The sequence below is a fragment of the Pelodiscus sinensis genome, unplaced genomic scaffold (assembly GCF_049634645.1).
Source record: "Pelodiscus sinensis isolate JC-2024 unplaced genomic scaffold, ASM4963464v1 ctg35, whole genome shotgun sequence".
Taxonomy (NCBI): domain Eukaryota; kingdom Metazoa; phylum Chordata; order Testudines; family Trionychidae; genus Pelodiscus; species Pelodiscus sinensis.
The window spans coordinates 7,524,136-7,541,632 of NW_027465908.1; the positions used below are offsets into that span (position 1 = coordinate 7,524,136).

The 17,497-nt window shown below is 55.8% G+C and overlaps 8 non-coding genes across 8 annotated transcripts; 6 read left to right on the top strand and 2 right to left on the bottom strand.

Annotated features, from left to right (window-relative positions):
* The first annotated feature begins 3,201 nt into the window (after positions 1-3,201).
* On the top strand, positions 3,202-3,275 carry TRNAI-AAU (transfer RNA isoleucine (anticodon AAU)). Its single transcript has one exon. It is a non-coding gene; the product is annotated as a tRNA-Ile (tRNA).
* Positions 3,276-5,021: 1,746 nt separating this feature from the next.
* On the top strand, positions 5,022-5,095 carry TRNAI-AAU (transfer RNA isoleucine (anticodon AAU)). Its single transcript has one exon. It is a non-coding gene; the product is annotated as a tRNA-Ile (tRNA).
* A 955-nt stretch (positions 5,096-6,050) lies between these two features.
* Positions 6,051-6,132, bottom strand: TRNAS-GCU (transfer RNA serine (anticodon GCU)). The gene has a single exon. It is a non-coding gene; the product is annotated as a tRNA-Ser (tRNA).
* Positions 6,133-9,012: 2,880 nt separating this feature from the next.
* TRNAA-UGC (transfer RNA alanine (anticodon UGC)) lies at positions 9,013-9,085 on the top strand. Its single transcript has one exon. It is a non-coding gene; the product is annotated as a tRNA-Ala (tRNA).
* Positions 9,086-9,743: 658 nt separating this feature from the next.
* Positions 9,744-9,815, top strand: TRNAC-GCA (transfer RNA cysteine (anticodon GCA)). Its single transcript has one exon. It is a non-coding gene; the product is annotated as a tRNA-Cys (tRNA).
* Positions 9,816-10,272: 457 nt separating this feature from the next.
* Positions 10,273-10,344, top strand: TRNAK-UUU (transfer RNA lysine (anticodon UUU)). Its single transcript has one exon. It is a non-coding gene; the product is annotated as a tRNA-Lys (tRNA).
* Positions 10,345-14,636: 4,292 nt separating this feature from the next.
* TRNAT-UGU (transfer RNA threonine (anticodon UGU)) lies at positions 14,637-14,710 on the top strand. The gene has a single exon. It is a non-coding gene; the product is annotated as a tRNA-Thr (tRNA).
* A 688-nt stretch (positions 14,711-15,398) lies between these two features.
* On the bottom strand, positions 15,399-15,480 carry TRNAS-AGA (transfer RNA serine (anticodon AGA)). The gene has a single exon. It is a non-coding gene; the product is annotated as a tRNA-Ser (tRNA).
* Between the last annotated feature and the right edge of the window lie 2,017 nt (positions 15,481-17,497).

Here is a 17,497-nt window from a genome sequence, read left to right on the forward strand (position 1 = left end):
CTAGGATGTGGGGGTAGGAGGGAGGTGACCTTTCTTTGTAAGACCATTGGCCATTCGGCCATAAATGTCCACATTCCTCTGCATGGACTGCAGGGCCTGCAGAGACTCCTCCTTGGACCACAGCTCCAAGAGGGTCTTTATCTGTGGCCCAGACCATGACGGTGCCTGGTGTTTGCTGCCCCTTGCTTATTTGATTCCCAGCCAATGCAAGGTGGGAAGGGAACAGGCAGCCTCCGGGGGGGAGATCTTATTTAACCCTGAGCAACAGTCCCACAGCCAAGGGCTCCCTCACAGATTTTCGTGGGGAGCAGCTCAAACACCCTGTACTGTGTATTCTCAGATTGCCCCTGTCCCACCGGGCTGTTGTCTTGGACCCTCTGTGAGGTCACTGCCTCCCAACCAATGAGCTGAGGTGCTGCACAAGGCGTTTATGATGTCACTGCTGCCTTGCAGGGCTCATGTCCTGCTCCTGGCCAGCCATTTGGCCTGTTTGAGCTGCTCCCCCTGTATCACCCCCACTCACTCAGGGTACGTCTGCACTGCAGAAGTAAACAGGGTCTCAACCACTGCGTCCAATACAGCCAGCTGAAAGGGGAGAGCAGTCCTAGGTGTGGAGACTCCTTCAGTTGTTTAGCCCTGCAAGATACTCAACTGTTGATATGGAAATACAGCTCATGCTGGGCTGGGAAAGGAATCCGGGCTGTGGCTATGTAAATCCAGTTCTGCCAGTGCTATAGGCCTGATGGAGGATCGGTTGTGAGAATGGAATGTGGAGTATTGTAACTAATTTGGCTGTGGTGGGGTCACAAAGCATTTTATCTCTAACTGTGGGAATTGTAAAATATGACACCAGTGCTTGCAGGACAGACACTGTCATTGAAAAAAGTCTGGGATGGACGAGCCTTCCCCTTCCAGACTCAAGTGGAGTGGACTCTGGGTGTGGGGGAAGGAGCGTGAACCAGCAGGCCACATGTCCTCCAGCCATGAGCTATGAGACGGGTTCATTCTGTCTCTCCCTCCCCCACTACCCAGTCTAAGGATTGACCTAAAACAGACTCCTTAAGGAATCTCTTTGTTATTTTGAAATATTATTCCAGTGGGGGCTGGAATCTTTTGTCCAGCCTAGGTGGGGGGCCAAGAGCTGAAATCACCAAGGAAACTGACAAAGAGCAGAAATCACTGGGTTTGGCGCAGAGCCAGACCTATCCCCATCATAGAAGCAGCAGCTGGCAGGAGCAAGCAGCCAGCAGGGCAGCCAGTAGGGGTAACAGCAGGTAGCTGGTGGAGGGCCTGTAGGAACAGTGGCAGGTGGCCAGCAGGGTGGCTAGTGGGAGTGGCCAGCAAGTGGCCAGTAGGAGCAGCGGTGAGTGGCCAGTAGAGTGAGTGAGAGGCCTCTTATGCCCAGCCCCCCCAAGAGTGGGAGATGAGCTCTGAAAATCACTTCTAAGCTTTTATCTGCCCCGAGCAAGGGCAGCAACTGTGAGTGGGGCATGGAGAAAGTTTGGGCATGCGAGTGGGACACGTACATGGCTGGACTTACATTGCTGGCAAAGGACATTGCTCAAGCCACTTGAGCGGGGACTTACTTGGGGGTTGGTTCTGAACCCTGCTTGTGGTATTTTCCCAGGCGAATGCCACGTTATTTCTCGCTCTCTTTCATTAAAAGTTTCTTTTCTACATTCAGACTCTGTGATGGCAAGTGGGGAAGCATCGCCTCCCCGAGGTGCCTGGGAGGGTGTGTGGATTTCCCTGGCTACTTGGTGGGAGCTCAAGCCAGTTTTGTGTGAGATGGACAAAAAGGAACCCCTGGATATTGAACCCAACCCTGGCTACTGCCGGCACTACCTGGCAGAAGGGTTACACTAGCCAGGGGAGTGATCAAAACACAGTCCTTGCTGTCAGCAGGATTTGAACCTGCAGCGGAAAACCCTATGGCATTTGTAGTATAACACCTTAACCACTCAGCCATCACAGCTGTAAAAAAATGCAGCATTCCTAAGGCCAGGGGAAGTGGTAAATAATCCCAGTGCCCAGGCCTGATGTCACCTGCCCCACAGAATTCACACAGCAAACCTGGCTCCCCGAGCACAGGGGGAATTTGGGGGCTCTTATCTTTTAGGCCACACAGCCTTGGCCTATTTAGGGATGGACATTTTGAAGTGTGTAAGAAGGGAGCACTCTAGCTAGCCCCCTCCCCTGCTTTGTTCTTCCAAAGCTGGTTGGGTGGGGTGGGGTGGGGCTGGCTGTGGGGAGGCAGAGTCCTGTGTCTGTCTCAGGGCATCTCAGGGAGGCTCCTTGCAGCCCAGGAGGAGAAGGGGGCTCTGGGTGGAAGGAAAACAAGCAAAGCTGGTCCCAGTGGGCATGAGCTGAGGCTCCAGTTCAGCCTAATTGAGTCACTGCAGGCTCATGTAGGTCCCATGGTGTAAGGGGCAGCACTCAGGGTCTGAATCCTGTGAGCTGAGTTCAAATGTCAGTGCAACTTGCTGGGGCTGGGCTGGTTGCTGCAAAACCCTCCCACTTTATGAGCTTTGGGCTCCTTGTCTACAGAGTCCCTAGAGAGAGAGTTTTGTGTCCGATGCCCCCTGGAGCTCAGTCTGATGCTATGGTCTGCCTGGCTGAGATGGGCTGGGCCCTAAAACTTAACCTGCCTGGAGCTGGCTGCTTACCCTTGTGGTCTCTGGTGTGGTCCCCAGGAGCTGCCAGGCTCTGACTCTTGCCCCCCTGGCGCTAGCAGGTACCCCCCCAAACAATCTTTTAAATTGGTCTTTCTGGTCCCTCTCACAGTATTTTTCTCCTCAGCAGCAGCGCACAAGAGAGAAGCTGTTGCCAGTGGCCCTGCAAGGCAAGATGAGCTTTGCCTGCCCCCCTCAGCCTGACTCGCTACTTGGCCCCATTCCTGCCTCTCTTCACAGGCTGACCCACTGGCTGAAAGGGGCTGCGGCTGCTGCTGACAGGGAAGAAGCTGGGAGGCAAGGTGCTGGCAGCAAGAGATTCTGACGACCTCTTTGTCCTGGGTCTCAGTGCACCATGCCGGCTGCCAGCCACCTTGACCAAACCTCAAACCAGCTGGACTAGTGAGCCCACGTCACAGTGAGTCACTAGTGACCCTGTCAGAGAAGAGCCATTGGCAGCTTCAGAGACAGCCCTGCAGCTGCCGGAGGTGCCTTTCTGAAAGGGCCATTTGTAAACTCAGCTCCTGCAGGCTGGCTAGCTCAGTTGGCTAGAGCATGGTGCTAATAACACCAAGGTCATGGGTTCAAGCCCCATGTTGGCCGCACAGTTGTTTGCTGTGGTGACTACTTCTGTCCCTGCCAACCACGCACTTTAGCTGCCTGCTATGGATAGAGAAGCAGAAACAGGCAAAAGGCTGAGAGCTTTGCAGGACTCAGGCCAGAGAACTGGCAGGAGGAGGCTCCAGCCTGCACAGACCCAGTGGCTAAAAGGGCCTTGGCCTGGCCTGCTTTCTCCAAGAGTAGGCAAAACTCTCCTCTTCCCTCCATTGTCCCCAGTGGGGTGACCTGATGCCCAAATTCCTGCTGCTGCAGTGGCTGGCCCAAGGCTCCCTGCAGGGGGCAGGCTCCTCCAGCCCGAGGCTCCAGAGGCTCCATATGTCCAGGAGACTGGGACCATGTGCCCAGCCCACAGAGCTGCTGCCAACCACTGGTCACCTGCGTCAGTGGCCCAGCAGCCCCTCCCCCGAACCTGCTCAAGGCCCCCCTGAACCCACCCAGGCTCCTGCTCCTCTGACCTCTGCACTAGCCAGCCCACATCTCAGTGAGTCGCCCGTGGCCCCATCAGAGACGAGCTCGTGGCAGCGGCAGAGACGTCCCTGCAGCTGCCTGTGGGGTCTTTCCCAAAGGGCCCCTCGTGGGCTGCTGGCTCAGCTGTTTAGAGCTTGATGCTGATAACGCCCAGGTCGTGGGTTCAAGCCCCATGCTGGCCACAGGGGTGTCTGGTTTGGTGACTTGCCTTTGTGTAGTTGCCTGCTATGGACAGGGAAGGAGAAAGAAGCCCTGGGAGGTGAAGCAGCGGGAGGGAAGCAAGGAGCAGAGTGTCAGCTGCCAGCCGAGAGTCACAGATGCCCTCTGCCTCCTGGGACCGCCCCTCCCTAAGCCGCCAGCCCCCTGTCTCTCACCGTGCGCCCCTTGGGGAGTCCACTCACACTCCCATTGCCTGGCAGTGACAGAAGCGATGGAGACAGGCCACAGGGGGCAGAGTTGCCCCCCTGGGAAAGTGCCGGCTACACAGGGGAGAGGCAGCAGCTCCCTCCACATGGTCTCCAGCAAGCTCCCTGGGGATGGGGCCTTGGCTGCTTGCTGCTTCCTTGCTGGCCTAACAGGAGAGCTCTTTGCCCTGCCTCCATGAACTCCTCACAAAGCTGATTGGCTGGCTGAGAATGCCACTCAATGGCACAATCGCTCAGCTCCCTGGCATGCCCTGAGTGATGGAGCTGACTGACGGGAGGTGTCGGTGGAGCAGGTCAGAAGCCCAGCCCCGTCTCCTGTCACTGGACAGATGGCCCTGTGCTGGGATATGAGAGTATCCCAGGGATGTTCCTCACAGCCCAGGAGAAGAAGGGGGCTCTGGGTGGAAAGAAACCAAGTAAAGCAGGTCCCAGTGGGCATGAACTGGGCACCAGTTTGGCCCAGTTGATTGAGGGGTGATTGGTGTCATGGGCAGTGCTCAGGACTCGGAAACCTGCAAACTGAGGCCCCTTTCCTGCCTCCCTTTCCGGGCTGACCCAGAGGCCGAAAGGGGCTGCGGCTGCTGCTGGCAGGGAAGAAGCTGGGAGGCAAGGTGCTGGCAGCAAGAGATTCCAGCTTCTCTTTGCCCTGGGTCTGCCGGCCGCCAGCCACCTTGACCAACCCTCAAACCAGCTGGACTAGCCAGCCCACGTCACAGCGAGTCGCTAGTGGCCCTGTCAGAGAAGAGCCCTTGGCAGCTGCAGAGACGTCCCTGCTGCTGCCTGAGGCGCTTTTCTTGAAAGGGCCACTGGTGAACTGTGAAACTGCACTGTCGTAGGCCGGCTAGCTCAGTTGGTTAGAGTGTGGTGCTAATAACGCCAAGGTGATGGGTTCGAGCCCTATGCTGGCTAGAGTGGTGTTTGGTTTGGTGACTTCCCTTCCTTTAGCTGCCTGCTATGGACAAGAAAGCAAAACGAAGCAAAAATGTGAGCTTTGCAGGAAGCAGGGCAGAGATCTGGTAGGGGGAGGCTCCACCCTGCACAGCCCCAGTGACTAAAAGGGCCTTGGCCTGGCTTCCTGTCCCCAAAAGCAGGGGGAACTGATGCCCAATTCCTGCTGCTGCAGTGGCTACCTCAAGGCACCAGCTGGGGGGCAGGCTCTGGAGCCCAAGCCACAGGGGGAGACTCAATATGACTGGGAGGCCTGGAGTGTGTGTGCCCTGCACAGAGGCTGCTGGTGGCCTGCTTCAGTGGCCCAGCAGCTCATGTTCCCCTGAACCAGCTTCTCCCCCTGGAGCCACCCCCCAGCGCTGCTGAGGCCCCTGACATGAGGCAGTGGGGCCACCAGAGGAAGGTGCCAGCCTTAGCCCTTCCTCCCAGCCTCCTCCCCCTCCCAGGGTCTTTCCCCAGCCCCTCCCCAGTTCTACATTCCCCACATAAAAACCAGAGAGTTTGTTCTTTCAACAGGGAAAAGTCCTGTTTGTGTTACCAGCAAGGGGAGGGGGAGAGGGAGAGGGAAGGGGGGGTGTTGGGGTATGTTGAGGTTGGGAGGTAGTCCTGATTGTGTTACCGGCGGAGGGGAGGGGGGGAGACACAGAGGGCAAAAAATGAGGAGTAAAAATGAGGAGTAAAGTTAGTTGGAACCAAGGGGCTGGGTTTGCACTACTGCAGAAAAAAGGACTCTGCCCTTGGAGCTGCCCTGTCCTCTCCAGAGCCCTTAGGTTGAGGTTTCCCCTTGAGGGCAGAAGGGATTGAGGTTCCAAGCTGGGAGTGTCTCTGTGGAGATTTCCCCTGTGGGGCAGGCAGGGTTGCAGGAGGGGTTGGCACTGAACCTCTGGGAGAGGCAAGAGGAAGGGCTGCAAACACCCGATGAGGATGGGATTTGAACCCATGCGGGCAGAGCACAATGGATTAGCAGTCCATCGCCTTAACCACTCGGCCACCTCATCTGAGCTGTTACAATTTTCTTCAAATCACCTGAAGTCAGCACTTCAGGGAATCTTTCTGCCACTTGCTGACTGGCCAAGGACACCCAGGGCGGGAAGGTTTTGGCTTTTCACAATGTTCCCTGGGCTGTTGTACAAAGCTCAGTGCTGGTAACAAACCCAAACACCCCACGGCTACAGCTACCCTACATACTTCTTGCTCAAGAACTGTTTTATGCAAAAGGTCTTGCCCAACAGTGTGTCCACACTGCCATGTGCTGTTGCACAAGAGAAGTGCTTTTCTGTAAAAGCAGCCATGGCAGTGTGGACACTCTCCTGCACAGGAAAACTCTGACGGGCATTTTAGATATGCGGCTTTCTTGAGCAAGAAACCCCTGTTGCCCGTCCATACTGCCTCCTTGTGGGCGAGTTCTTGCACAAGAGGGGAGAGCAATATTCCTCGTGGGGAGAGCAATAACTTCTGTGCAAGAAGCCCTGTTGTCTGATGCTAAACTATAAATTTACTTACACAAGAACGTGCCTGCACTGTAGACGCTCTGCAAGTTTTTACACAAGAGCAGTTGCTCTAGCACAAAAAGCCTGCAGTGTAGACGTAGCCCTGCTGTGTAGACACAGCCTGAGAGAGACAAGGAAATGAAGTGGCCAGAGCCTCCCCCCAGCAGGCTGGCCCTCAATAGGACGGGCACGTCTACACAGCACCCTCACCTCGAAGTGAGCTGTGCAGTGTGAGTGGGCTGCCCGGGACCCCAGGGGAAGGTCTGTGGGGAGTTTCCAAGGCAACAACAGCTACGAAGTTTCATAATCTACACTCATGTGACTGTGATTTATTCCTCCACTGGCAAGTGTCTCTGAAGGGATGAGAAATGCAGGGCCCAGGTGCAGGGAGCCGGGTCACAGTCCTGGCTGAAGCCTGGCGACAGAGAGAAGAGGCCAATGCAAACAGCCCCATGGCAGCGAGGGAGTCAGTACGTGGGTGGGTTGAGCAGGGAGCTGGGGGCAGAGTTCAGCTCTAACTCACTAGGGGTGCGTCCCATAGTTCAAAATAATCCATGCGCCTATTTTGAAATAGCTTATTTTGTAATTTGGCGCTGGCTACACAGCACTTGGAAATAAATCCCCATGCAGGGACGTCGGAATAGCGAGCCTGTTATAGCTTGAAATAAGGGGCTTGCTCTTAAGACGCGTCAGTGTGATATGAGCACCACGTCCTAAACCTCCGAGCTAGCTGGCCCACAGGTGTGAGTCTCACAAGTAGCACTCGCAGGGATAAGGTGGGTGAGGCAGCAAAGCCTTTTGCAGGCAGGGGGATTAGCTCAAGTGGTAGAGCGCTCGCTTAGCATGTGAAAGGCAGTGGGATCGATGCCCACATTCTCCAATTACAGCTCTATCCTTTAATTTCAGTGGCCCCCTCCCTCTTCCTACCTCCTCTCCCAAAAGCGACAGACCCCCCAGCAATTGCCATGCTGCAAAGCAGAGAGTGGAGATATCAAACTCACCAGCCCATGAGGCTCTGGGGTGCAATGGAAAGCATGTTGGACTTCTAAGCTGTAGTGGTTAATGTGAGCCCAGCTAGACGTTCAAAGATTGTGGGTTCAAGTCCCACCAGAGTCACTTTAGCTGCTTCCTAATTTCCAGGATGCAGCTTTTACAGACCAGTCAGTCCTTAGACTGACACTGGGGTGAGCTGGCATCCAGGCAATTCCCAGTAAGGGTGGAGGGAAGGGCTGGTCCTTGGGGTTAGGGCTGGGGGTTGCTCTGAAAGGACCATTTTGTCCCTCCCTGTCTCCTACTAGTGCTGAGCAACACTCAGGCTGTGACACGGCTGCCAAACACCCTGGACAGTTAATAATGAGCCAGATGGGTTTGTCAGTAGCTCAGTGTGCGGAGCCTTAGATGAAACATTTAAAGGTCCCTGGCTCAATCCCAGGCTTTGGCATGTCTCTCGGTGCAGCAGGGCCCTCTCTGCTCCCCTTATCATGCTCATGCCCTGTGACATCCCCTCATCCATCCTTGCAGCAGCCCATCTTTGCTTCTAAACCTCCCTCAGAGTGGCTGCTTCTGCTTCCTTGGCTAAAGTCCCTCCCCCTGTGCGTGTGGCTGGCAGGGATTGCTAGAGGGATCCATTTACGTGTAGCTTCACTGAAACCCCCCTCATTGGCCTGCGCCCAGGTCAGTCCATGTGTGTTAAAGGGCCTCAGGGAACACAGAGCAGAGGGATCCCCTCGACACACACACACAGTCCCAGCCCCAAGCCTCCCCCATATCCCAGATCCTGTGCCCTGACTTCTCTACCCTCCCACATCCTCACCCCTGCCCTGAGCCCCCCCCACTCTCACACACTCCCCAAATCCCTGCCTTGAGCCTCCCACACTCCACATTTTAATTTCTTACAGGTACTGTCCTATCACAACCCCTCCCCCCACTTCCTGCCTTGAGCCTCCCCCTCCCTCCTGTCCGGCCCAAGGGGTGGTGCCCAATAGAACAGTCCCTGTGAGAAATGTGTCACTTTCACCCTTGGGAGCAGCTCAGCCAGGCAAAGGGGCTGCCTGGGGCAGGACATTAGCCCTGGAGGGCAGGGGTGGGTGTGGCAGTGACATCACAAGGGCCTTTTGCAGCCCCTCAGCTTATTGGCTAAAGGAGGTTGGGAGGTGATGACCTCACAAAGAGTCCATGACAATGGCCAGGTGGGACAAGCTGCAGGGCAGGGGCCATCTCAGAGCCCCGCCCCCCCTCCCCCGATGGCTTTGCTGCAGGGAGTCTCCTTGAGATCTGCCCTTGAGGCCTTTTTGGAGCCTTCTCCTTTCCCACGACTAACTGACCTAGAAGGCCGACGTCCCTGTGGAGAAGGGAAGAGCTTCCAAGAAGACTATTGTATATGCAGCAGGGGAATTAGCTCAAGTGGTAGAGCGCTCGCTTTGCATGTGAGAGGTAGTGGGATCGATACCCACATTCTCCACTGAAGGGAAAAATTTCCAATTTTTCTTTTTACCAGCAGAGCCAGCCAGGGGGCTAAGTGGCTCCAGTAGCCCCCCCGCCCCGGCCCCCACTTCCTACTTGCTTTCCCCAAAACCAGCCACGTTGGGGCAGAGAGCTGCTGGACACCAGCCCTCCTGGGCCGGACAGTGGCAAAAGCACTGGAGACAGGTTGCAGGTGGGGCAGAATTAGCTCCATTGGAAAAGTGCTGCCTTTGCGCATGAGAGGTAGCAGGATTCACTCCCATCTTCTCCCACCTGCTCGCTGGTGCTGAGGGGCCGGCCCCTTTCCTGCTGCCCTAACTCTTATTCCCACAATGCGCTTTGTGCAGGGGCCGCTGGTCTTTCTGCCAAGGTGCGTGGCTGGGAGCCAGGACTCAGGACCCTTCCTAAAATATACAAATCCCCGCCCCCCACGACCCTCTGTTCCACTCACACTGTCTGGCTGCTGCCCACATGGAGCTCAGGGGCCAGGTGGGTGACTTGCCTTGCAGCTGTGACAGCATCAGACCCCTGCCACCCGCCTGCTCAGTGTGGAGACCAAGCCCAAGGGTGGCACCTGGGATGTGAGTTACACAAAAGCCTCTTGTCTCTTGCTCCTTGTCCAGTTCCCAACATTGGCTCCAGATGACAATTTTTGTGGGGGTGTAGCTCAGTGGTCGAGTGTTTGACTGCAGATCAAGTGGTCCTTGGTTTAAATCCAAGTGTCCCCTTAGAAAATTTCCTTCCAGTGGAAATATTTTCCTTTCCAGTTCCATCATACTCTGGCTTTACATTGCTTGAGGTTCTTGACATTAATAAGAACCCTTAATGCAGAGCTACTCAACTTTGGAAGCCCGAGGGGCCACAATGAATGGCACTTAACCAGGATGGACAGGGCAGGTGTCCCTAGCTGGTGTATTCTAGAAGCTGAGAATGGGTGACAGGAGGGATCACTTGACAATTGTCTGTCCTGAGGATTCCCACTGGGCAATGAAATTGGCTGCTGTTGTGAGACAGGATCCTGGGCTAGTTGGGCAACCGGCATGGCCCTGTCCGGCTGCTTTGATGTTCTGTTTGGTTTCTGTTCTCGTCTCCTCTGGGCAATGGAAAATGGACCCATGTCCTGAAGGAGACAGAAAGTGGCCTGTGAAAGGCTAGTGCAGGTAAGGAAAGAACCTTGCTCACATGTCCCTGATGGCCTAGTGGTTAGGACTCAGCACTTTTAGTGCTGAGGCCTGGGTTCAATTCCCAGTCAGGGAAACCAGCCTCAGTTTTCACCTGACATCTGCCAAGTCATTCATCTTACCTCATTGTTACAGCAGCTGTGACCCAAGAGGTTCACTCAGGGCCCCTTTCCCACCTCTCCCTCACTGCCACACCAGCACCTGCCATTTTCACAAGCTCTTCAGAAGGGGCAGAGCTGGTGACTCAAACTGCCCCTCCCCTCTCCCATGTGGGCAGCCCTGCAGGAAGCTCTGTGGCACACACAGCACTAGCCCAGCGCAGTGTCAGGTCGGCACAAGATCCATTGGTTCAGTTTGGTTGTTGAAGGAGACAACCCAGAACTGGCTCCAGCCCCCACTCAGTAACCTGGGGAAATGACCCACCAGGCCTGGGCCCCTCGGAGAGGCAACGATTCCCCACTGGCCAGGGCAGAGCCTCCCTCTCACACAGTCATGGAGCCTTCTCCCCCTGGTCCTGCCTCCCCCTTCACTCAGCTCTCACTGCTCGGTGCTGCCAGGGAGGGGCCTCCCTGCGAGAGCCGCCTGGGCAGGTTCCTGCCACAGAGACACGTCCCAGAGCAGGACGGATGCTCAGACCGACACTGAGTGTTGCTCAGCGCTGGGGTGAGACAGGGAAGGACAAAAGGGTCTAACGGCGCCTGCAGCCTTTCAGAACAGCCCCCGGTCCCACCCCAAGTACCAACCCTGCTCAGGATCCCCAAGGGCACTGACACAGACTCAGACTCCCTGGAACAGGACAATCCCAGGCCTCGGTTCTGCCAGCCAGCGGTTTCCCCTCTTCTGTTTCCTGTCAGCTCCCTGCAAAACACCTCACAATGGTAGGTGAGGGTGAGTGGGGATAAACCCAGCTGTGCTGTAGAGCTGCTGTTAGGTGAGGAAAGAGAGGTGCTCCTTCCGCCTCCCCGAGCAACTCACACATGTAAGAAAACTGCGGTTGAATAGCTTTGCACAGTTGTCAGGATGGCCGAGTGGTCCAAGGGTGTGTCTAGACTACTGAGTTTTGTCGACAAAACTATACCAGCATCTACACTACCGCTGAGTTCTGTCGACATAAGGTCAACAGAACTCAGCAGTTTTGTCGACGCTGGTATACCTCATTTTACGAGGCATAACACCTTCTGTCGACAGAGTTCTGTCAACAGAAGGTGTTATTGCCTGTAGGGTTGCGTCTAGACTACAGGGTTCTGCACAAGAAATATGCAAATGAGGCTAAGCGTGGAATATCATGGAGCCTCATTTGCATACCTAATAAGCTGCCATGTTTGCAGAAGACGCTCTTGCTCCAGAAGAAGCTGTCTACACTGCCCCTTCTTGTGCAAGAAAATCCCTCTTGTGCAATGCCGCTATTCCTGAAAATAATCGTCGTAGAGGAATTGCACAAGAGAGTTTTTGTTGTGCAAGAAGGGGCAGTGTAGACGCTCCCTCTGGCTCAAGAGGCTCTGCTGCAAAAATGGTGGCTCATTAGGTACGGAAATGAGGCTCGGCGATATTTGACGCTTAGCCTCATTTGCATATTTCTCATGCAAGAATCCGTGAGTGTAGACACAGCCCTAGTGTTTTCCCTGCCTTGCATTTGGCCACCCCCCATGGATCAGGCCAGTGATTACTAACCTTTTTTAATACCATGGACAGCCAAACCCATTCACAAACTTTTGCCAGACTGGTAACATATTTACATAGCTGCATATACATTATGCAAATAACAAATATGCAAATATGGAAATAAACCATTACCAGTCCCTAACAGATCAGTGTTTGCAGTTATCTACACTTAAAAATTCACAGAAGAAATTCCCCTCAGACTCCTGGGGGGGGGGCAGCTCTTCCCCCGGGGGGACTGGAGCCTGCAGAGGGAGGGGCGCAGGGAGAGGCACCCACAGAGGCAGGGGGCATTTGCGACACCCTGGTTATAAACTTCAGAAATGTTGTGGGGGCAGAGAAGTTGGTGCCCCCAAGTGCCACCACCAGTCACCTCTGCCCTCCCCTCCTGCCCCTTGGGGGTGGGGGAGCTGCCGTTGTATCTCCCCTCTTCCTTCTGTACAAGCCCTGCCCTGTGTCTCCGCTTCCCCAGCCAGGCTGCTCTTGCTCCCCCAGTCTCCTCCCAACCTCCCCTGCCCCCTTTCCCTTCCTGTGACCCCCCCAAGTTTCCCTCCATTGCACCCCTGCTCCCAGCCACCCCCTGACTGGCATGATCCCCCCAACCTCCCTTCAGCTCCTCCTGCCTCCCCTTCCTGCCCCCACCTCACACATCTCTGTTCCCCATCAACCATCTTATCTGCCCCCACCCCACTAGATCCCCCTCCCCACCCTCTCTGGGGTGGCTCTCCCCGCCCCACACAAGTTGGTAGCAGCTTCCCTGGCCCCAGGCTGGGATCACAGCCCCCTCTGCTGAGAGCAGCCTGGGGCCAGATTCCCCCACTGCAGCCCTGGGGGGTCTGCTCTTCTGGGAAGGGGAGCGGGCCCTCTCCTACCTGCCTCCACAAATGCTGCCCACCCTGGGGAGGGGGCTGGGCTGGGGGCCGGGCCGGGCAGGGGCTGTCCAGGCTGGGGGCGCTGCCGTGGGAAAGGTTCCCAGGGAGCAGCTTTCTACATCCCACCCGCCCTGCGGGAGATTCCCCCTCCTGGCTGCAGCCCGGGCTCCGGGGGCCCAGCAGTGCTGCACCTAATGCTGGGGCTCGGGGATCCGCCCAGAGCCATTTCCAGGGGCCCTGCAAGCAGAGGGCAGGAAAGGAGCCAGGCTGAGGCTTTGCAGGGAGCAGGCTGGGGACCTGGCAGGAGGAGGCTCCAGCGAGCACAGAGCCTGCGCAGGGCCAGCCTGCTGGGAGGGGAGCAGGAGCATCCAGCACCATTCAGGCCAGTGGCAGCCGACACAGGGGGAGCCCTGAGACTCCAGTCCCTGGGATTAGGAGGCCCTGGAACCAGGCCCCCTGGAGTAGCATTGTGGCTGGGGGGCTCTGACCCACAGGGGGGCTGGCCCCAGAGCCCAGGGCCTGGGAGTCTGGTCAGCAAGTGAGACTCGCCCGTCAGTCCAAGCTGCTTTCTCCCCGGCTGCCGTTCCTGCCTGTCCCGTGCCAGCGCCGCACGCAGGCCAGTGGGGCAGGACGGGGGGTGTCAGTGGGGCCCTGCTCTCAGTCCGTCCCTCACAGGCCCTGTGGGCTGCTGGAGGGCTGAGCCCGTCGCCCAGGCCTGGCGCGGGGATGGAACATGGGGCACGTTTCCCCCTGTGAGCGTGTGCGGGGGCAGGAGGGGGCAGGAGGGAGCCACACGGGCCCGGCTGAAGGTTTTGTGCTGGGGCTGGAGGCTTGAGCCCGAGCTGTCGGCCTCAGCGGGACTTGCTCCTCCCCCCTCTCCTGCCTTGCTGCCTCCTTTGGCCAGCAGCGCTCAGGGGCAGCCGGGAGAGCCAGGACCAAGGGCAGAGGAGGCCGAGGCACAAGCCCCTCAGAGGGGACAGGCCTGAGGCCTCTGCCAAGGGGCTTTCTGTGGTGCCCAGCAGGGGAGGGAGGCCAGGCCCAGGCAGGAGAAGGGGCAGCACGACACTGCGTTTCTGCCTGGTGTCACTCAAGGGTCCTTCTGCAGGTGAAGCGCCCATTAGAGCCCCCTGTGTTGCTGGGTTCTCCTGCCCCAACGCTCACCCAAGGGCCACCTGGGCAAAGCAGCCTGCCCCAGGCCCCCTTCCAAAGCTCAGCTGGCAGAGCAGAGGCCTGTGGCTGGGGATCAGCAAAGGCCCTTAGGTTGCTTTTTTTTTTAAATAAATAATGGAGATTGCCTATCTCCTAGAACTGGAAGGAACCTTGAAAGGTCATCAAGTCCAGTCCCCTGACTTCTCAGTAGGACCAAGTACCATCCCTGATGAATTTTTGCCCCAAACGGCCTCTGCAAGGATTGAACTCACACCCCTGGGTTTAGCAGGCCAATGCTCAAAACACTGAGCTATCCCTCCCCAAACATTTCTGTAGTCAGCATGGGACTTGAACCCATGACCTTGGCATTATTAGCACCAGGCTCTAACCAACTGAGCTAGCTGGGCTGTTGAGTGAACTCCAGCTGAAAGGAGAGATTCTTCTTCCTCCTCCTGGCTGCAGGCCAGACCTTAGGACCAGGCGGCTGCCTTGGGTCTGTCCCTTTGGGGCCTGGGGCTACAATTGACAAAAAGGTTTTGGGTTCCAGCTGCCAATCTAACGTCTTAGGCCGCGTAGACCTCAAGACACGGCAGGAGCTAGAGGGGAACGGTGAACGGCTGCACTTTGGAATGGGAACATGTTCTCTGGAACCATAAAGTAGAACAGTTTGAGGATTGTTTTGAAGGAGGGCACCATGGCTTAGTTGGCTAAAGCAGCTTCCTTGTAAGCAGAAGATCCTGGGTTCAACTCCCAGTGGTGCCTTGTGGTGAGGCCAATGTGTCTCTTCTTTCCACCATATCCCAACACATATCTGGAGTTGGTTTTACTGTTTGCTGGTGTCCTAACAGTGGAAGTAGGATGGCAGCAAAGAGCTGGTGCAGGTGCCCTCTGGGTTTGATTTAGCGAGTCTTATCTAGACTTGCTAAATCAAACTCTGGGAGATGGATTGCAGCAGAAATCTCCACCTGAATGAAGACATGGCCTCATGGTGCAATTAGTTAGATGCTGACCACAGCCAGTCTGAGCCATTCTAGTGCTCTAGGCATGTGGCACTGCCCCCGGCTCATGGTGCATGTGCGGCTCCACCCTGGGTGCACAGTGCATATACAGCCCCTCCCCCTCCATGGAGCTTGTGGTGGCAGGATGCTCTTGTGCGGCACAGCCTGGCCCTGCCACCACCGCTGGTGTGCAACCCAGGGTCCCCTGGGGCAGGCCATGCAGAGCCCCACAGCTGCATGGGGAAGGGCACTGCTGACAGGTGCTGTGGAGGTTAATGCAACCCAGGGAACTGCTGCAGCCTGCCAAGAGCCAGCCAGGAAGTGCCTGATGGCAGCTGCCCCACTAGCTCAACCCTTAATCCAGTCCTGATGCCAACAGTAACAGCCCCACTGCTGGTAACTCACAGAGGCCCTTGCTGCCCAAAGAAGAGGTGTGGGCAAAACACAGTCCTCGCTGTGAGCAGGATTTGAACCTGCGCAGGGAAACCCTATTGGATTTCTAGTCCAACACCTTAACCACTCGGCCATCACAGCCCTGGGCAAAGTGGAACCAGGGAAACTGGTAAATAATCCCAGTGCACAGCCCTAATGTCACCTGCCACAGAGTTCACACAGCAAACCATTGCAACAGCTGTGCAGAGGAGTCCCGGCCGTTCTGCTCTTAGGCTGCCTTGGAGGTGAGTTCTGCTTCAAGGTCTTCCCTCCTCCTTCTTGGTCTTCCTTTCCCTTTTCCTTCCTCTTCTCTTCCCCTCTTTTCCTTCTTCTTGCTGGTCCCCTTCTTGGATCCCAGTTTATAAAGAGAAATTCAAGTACCGCTTAGTTCTACCTTAACCAATTATTTTAGTATAATTTCACTATCCAGTCGGCTAAGATCGAGCGCTTCCAGCCTCTTGGAGAGCCATGTCACAGGCACAAGCCCCCAGAGACCCCTCTGGCCCTTCCAGGGATACATCGCAGGAGCAAGGAAGTGGCAGCAAGTGCTGGGCACTCTCATGGTAGGGGCCAGAGATAAAGCTGTGGTCCAAGGAGGAGTCTCTGCAGGCCCTGCAGTCCAGGCGGAGGAATGCAAATATTTATGGCTGAATGGTTGACGGCCTTGCAAAGAAAGGCCACCTCCCCCCCCAGACCAAGTCAGAGCCAAGGTGAAGGAATTGCGGGAGGGGTATGTGAGGACCTGTGAGCGCAGTTCCCGCACTGGGGAAGCATCGCAGCACTGTGCATACTGTGAGGAACTGGACCAAGTCCTGGGGGTTGGGGAACCCTGTCTCCAGGGACAGTTGCAGAGTCTGGGATGGAGACACCTGGGCAGCAGCGGCCGCAGCTTCAGGATGACATCCCAGATGACCAGCAGCTCCAGGATGAGGAGAAGGAGGATTCCAGGAACGTCGTGACCCTCACCCTGGAACCGGTCCCCCAGATGCAGGAGGCCTCCCAAATGTCCTCGGGCACCGGGGAGGGAACATCAGGTGAGTGTTGTGAGGTTGCAACACACACAGGGCAGGCGGGAGCACAGGGGATGATGCGCTATCGTGACGTGTCATGCTGATTGTAGGTGGGGGGACACCACACATGTGTGACCCCATAGAGGGCCGTCCTCCCCCACCATGTGTGCAAGGCACCACCTGCTCCTGCAGACAGTGCTGCCAGCGGCTAATTTCCTAACACTGGATGCAAACAAGCAAGTGTAACGGGGGTGTAGCTCAGTGGTAGAGTGTTTAACTATAGGCTAAAAGGGTCCCTGTTTCAACTCCAAGTGCCCCTTGAAAGGTTGATCAACTTCTTTGAAACCTTTGCATCTCCAGTTGCATCTCACTTTGCATTTCTGATGTGCAGAGATTACTACAAACCCCTGGGCTGTCTCTACAGAAAAATGACGATCGGGGCTTTTTTCTGGAAAAGCGCGTGTACATTGGCCATGGACGCTGTTCCGGAAAAAGTGCTTTTCTGGAAAAACATCCTGCCAATGTAGACGCGCTTTTTCCGGAAATCCTTATAACGGGAAACCTTCCTTCCTCCCCCCACCTTGCATCCCCCTCCTGTTCTGAAATGTGATTTGTCCTTTTCATATGTGTTCATTTTTTTTAATTGTATCATTTGTTATATATGGTTGTGACTATTTTCTTCCACTATTTGATCTGAGGAAGTGGGTCTGGCCCACGAAAGCTCATCATCTAATAAACCATCTTGCTAGTCTTTAAAGTGCTACATTGTCCTGCATTTTGCTTCAGCTACCCCAGACTAACACGGCTACATTTCTATCACTGTTCCATTTTAAGCATTTCTGGAAAAGGGTGCCAGTGTAGACGTAGCCCTAATGTGTTTCTGTGTCAATGCGCATAAACCAGGCAAACTCATCTCAACTGAAACAAGTTAAAATCTGCTGTGTCTGGTTTCTATTCCCATCAATTCAGCAAGGGTGTGATCTGAAAGTCCTTGGTCTACCTGGGCTTATGCAGTGCATAAGAACAAGAATCACACCCAGTGGGGGAGGAATGGCCACTATCTTTCAATCTTCCGGAGTTTGATTTAGCAAGTCCAACTAAGACTCACG